Here is a 4,628-nt window from a genome sequence, read left to right as displayed (position 1 = left end):
TACGAGGCCTCCGGACAGACTGACATACCCGAACTGGTAGTAGACTTCACCCCGCCGGACTCAAATCTAAACAAGGGGTGAATGTGGTAAACCACTTTTATCGTTCACTATCGGTACACTATGGTTATCACTGTTATATCGTTACACTATGGTTATCACTGTTTACACTGTTGTATCACTACACGAGGTCGCCTCTTGTCACGCTGTTATACCTGGGCTGACCACTGCTGACTCCGCCCATGGCTCCACCTACTTGCCCAGGTATAAAGGTGGTCAACTGGCTGGTATTCCTCCTTGTTGGATCCGATCCCCCACGAGGGTGGGCTCTGTTATTTAGCCAATAAAAACCTATAGTTACTGTCTTAACTCGTCGCTTTTCATTGGATGAATTGATAGGTATATCACTACGGGAATCCGGACGAGCGCAAAATTTCGGGCACTAAAGACCTGGCGCGGCGATACCGAATTTTTAGCCCAAAGTTCCCCATCTTCTGTCATTCATTAGTTTCTCTCCTGAGCCTAACCTCTTGTCAGAGACCTGGGACTCAAGTCTGTGGCCCATCCGAGCTTGCTGCTACAATCTGTCTTGGCCATCAAGTCCCCCATGTGTGTTGCTGGCCCAAACTTACCGGCACGCCCTGAAAGACGGTCAGGTAGCCGTTCTCCTGCTGTGTCTCTGGGTTGTCAGTTCTGGTGTCAGCCTGAAACCGTTTTTTAGGGCTGTTCTCATTTCAGTACTGCATCAGCTAGTGTACGCATCTACAGTCGGCAGATACAGTCCTAGCGCAAAGGGCAATTAAGCTGACTTCAGACCAGGACCCTGGCTGGTGGCCCAGCAATATAGGTCTAATGCCTTGGGTTGGTTCAACCTATGCTCTCTGATGCCATCTTCCCCCTCGGTGCTGCAAGACTCTGGCCCTCCCCTTGTGCCCCCAGATCACACTACTAGCAGACTCCACGCTCTTTCCAGTACTCGCCCCCACTTCTGCACATTAGCATCCCCAGTGTTCCAGACCCTGTTGGGCCTTTCACTCTCCCCTACTCCAATGCTGGCAAATCCTAGGACCAGTTTTCCCCAGAGACTAAACAATAAACGATTCACTGGCCACCAAGTGTTTGTGTGGTCCACCATTTGAGAGGTTGAAGAAATGTTGATGTGAAAGACACACATATCCAGGGGATCCCTATTGCTAGATCCCTGGGCTATTGTGCAATTCGATATAGGCTAGTGCAAGTATGGTGCTCAGATCCCTTACTGGACTGTCAGACAGCACTGACCCCAAGAAGGTATCAGTGTTAGACCTGAATTTGTAACGCATCCTCCAACTCACCATGAACAACAAAGAAAGCCTTGGGAGATCTGCTAATTATATATAAAACACGTACGTTTATTGGGCATCCAGAATACTCCAGACATAAGATTCCATGGCCAGAATTTTGCCGGTGCTCAGCGGACGGATCGGTGGCGGGTCGGCAGTGAAATTTGCGCACACCTGCCAGCGCTGAGCAGACCCAACTGGCAGTGGCGGGGAACCTAATTTAAACAATTATTGGCTTGTTGACAAGCCCTTAAGAGTGAATTTAACCTTACCTTTTGACTTTAACAGTTCGCCCACGGCTTCCACACTGCTCCTGGACCCCGTCTATTAATCTGAGGTGGAAGTTGAGTGGCCGTTGAATCAGCTGATGAGTGACAGCTTGAAATGTAGTATAAAAGCTCCCACTTCACACCTGTTCACTTTCCAAGAGCAGACGCTGTTGCTTTCTCCCTTTGGAACACAGATTGAGCTTTATGCAGCCTGCAAGTTTTTGGAGCAACCTCTCCAGCCAGTGTCACCTCATTGCAGCAACATTTCTCACTACTGACAGATTGGTTCTGTTATCTCAACTTCAATTGCTATCTATTCCATCAGCATGGTTGCTCTTTATACTCTTTCACCTTGGTCCTCAGAATTCCACCACGATCATTCCCAACACCTGCAGCACCAGGCACACCATCAGCACCAACAACAGCACCGCCAACCTACTCCGCAATCAACTGATGCTGCACAGGACACAGGGCATCAGCACCCGAGCACATTGCTGCCTGGGATGCCTGGGATGGCCTCACCATGGCCACATTTACTTCACTTGACACTGTACACCCATATGGTTGCTACATGATGCGCCAGGTTGGCACCACTCCATACCAACACCATAAAGCAGCCCTACAATGCCCAAGCCATTCCTTTCACATTGATGACCATTGCGGGGGGTACCGTTATTTCTCGCCATTCACTGCAACTCACTAAGCCACTTCCAAAGGTGCACACAAATCTGTCTAAGAACGCAAAGTGTTGAAAATAAAGGTTTCAATGTTTGACACCACATTAACAGAAACTTTATATGAACATTGCGTAAAACACCCAGGTGCCTACCCTTGTGTGTTGTTAGTTGGTATGCTTGCACTAGGATGAGGGGGAGTGTGAGGGGTGGCTAGTGAGATGGGGAAGTGATAATATAGATAGAGAAGGATGAGTGGAGGTGCAAGGTAAGTTGGTGTGAGTAAGGATGTGCAGGAGAAGGGTAGGGAAGGCAGAGTGATGGGGATGTGATGAGAGGCACAGCAGGATGAAGGTGAGTGTGGCTTTGAACTAACATTTTGTAAACTACTGAGATCATTGAAACATTTGTGGCACTGCACCCAGGTCCTCCTGAACACATCCCTGCTTGTGCCCTCCTCTGCAATATGCAACCAGGCTGTGTTGGTGTCCTGGGGAGGTGTCATCCGCCATGGGAAGGGAAGGGGACCTCCCTGCATGCTCGGACTCCCTCCATAAGTCTGGGTGTACCCCTGTGCCTTTGTGCAGTGATTGTCAGTGTTTGCAGCATCTCAATGCCATAGAACACTGACAGCACAAATGTCAAAGCAAAGTTGGACATGATCCCTTTAAGGACACTGGCTGATGATGAATCACCAAATGATGTCATCAGACCCGCTTCCTCTAATTGGCTGAGAAAAGCTCTGGGCAATGGAAAATGGAGCCAGCAGCAGGGTTGGGATCCACGGACCCACCGAGGTCAGCAAAATCGCGGCCCATATGTCACACTGTGTTCATGATGCAAAACAATTTTAAAAGAAACATCCATTCATTTCATGCCGACTACTTTTGACCTGGCTCCAGAAGTTTACAAGCGACCGCAATTGCACTCTTAAGTGACCTTTGAGTTTCCAGGCAGCTACTAATAACCGGATGTGCCTGTTTACCCACTTCCCCAATGGGACTACTTTAGCAATAGGCTTATAGGGACTGGCCATCTTAAACTCAGCTCCATTTTAGCAGGCAAACATCATAACTGTGCTCCACTACCCATGAACAACGGCACAGGAGAGCGACTAGATTTATAAAATTACCAGGCCGAAGTGTTGCAAGAAACTTATATCCGTCCAAGAATGAGTGGAGAGTAAGAATGTATTTTCAAAATTGTTGCAGTGCCACAACCATTCCTTTTCAGTAAGTTTGCACAGCTACTTTCCATAAGTCAAGTTGTACAGGATCTCAGCATCTTTCCCTTTTATCCGATTCAAAGAGGGTGAAAATCAACTTCAGTGTGGATGCAAAATGGGCAGGAGTGGGTCAGCCAGCAGATATACACCAAGCCCAATTCTCCACAATGGAAAGGCAAATAGAGCAGGGTGTATAATGGGCAACTGATCTGCTACTGCCCATTTCTGTAGCATAAAGTGTACAGCAGTGTCTCAGTTGGTAGCACTCTTGTCTCTGAGTCAGACGGTTGTGGGTTCAAGTCCCACTCCAGGGGCCTGAGCACTTAATCTAGGTTGATGCTCTAGTGCAGTACTGAGGGAGTGCTGCACTGTTGGATGAGACTTTAAACCGAGGCTCTGTCTGCTGTCTCAGGTGGATGTAAAAGATCCCATGGCACCATTTTGAAGAAGAGCAGGGGAGTTCTCCCTGGTGTCTGACCAATATTTATCCGTCACCCAACACTTAAAACAGATTATCTGGTCATTATCACATTGCTGTTTGTGGGAGCTTGCTGTGCATATATTGGCTGCCATGTTTCCTACAAAACAACAGTGACTCCACTTCAAAAGTTCTTAATTGGCTGTAAAGTGCTTTGGGACATCCTGAGGTTGTGAAAGGCGCTGTTGAAATGCAAGTCTTTTTTTAATGTGATTGCAATAACAATTGTGCATTGGTCCACAGCTTGCAGCTTTCTGGGAATGGGTGAATTGTCACAAAGTTATGATTCAATTTACGTATTGAATTAGTTCATCTGCTAAGTCAGGATATTCTGGAGAGACTTTAAAAAAAATCTGTTGTTGGAATATTTTTGTTTCAAAGCTTATAGTGATGGGGAAAGAGGAGGTTGGTGGTGAGGTAACGCAGTTTTGAATGAATGCAGGGTGTGGTAGCAGGGCCAGGAGTTCTGGTGAGATAAATAGAAGGTAAGGCCGAGAGTTGCACGTTTGTTGGCAGTGTATTTAATTAAGGAACCTGTGCAAACACAGAAACGTACAGCACACTTTGTGAGCTGGAAATGACAGGGGGACTCGGATGTTTGCTGTTGCTGTATTTCTCCCCTTTTCACGTGGCAATCTTTTTTGGAAATATTTTCACAGGATT

This window comes from Somniosus microcephalus, chromosome 1 (genome assembly GCF_052327205.1).
Source record: "Somniosus microcephalus isolate GS21.2 chromosome 1, FLI_Smic_1.0, whole genome shotgun sequence".
Taxonomy (NCBI): Eukaryota; Metazoa; Chordata; class Chondrichthyes; order Squaliformes; family Somniosidae; genus Somniosus; species Somniosus microcephalus.
The sequence above is the reverse complement of the archived record's forward strand: the minus strand, read 5'-3'. Positions refer to the sequence as shown.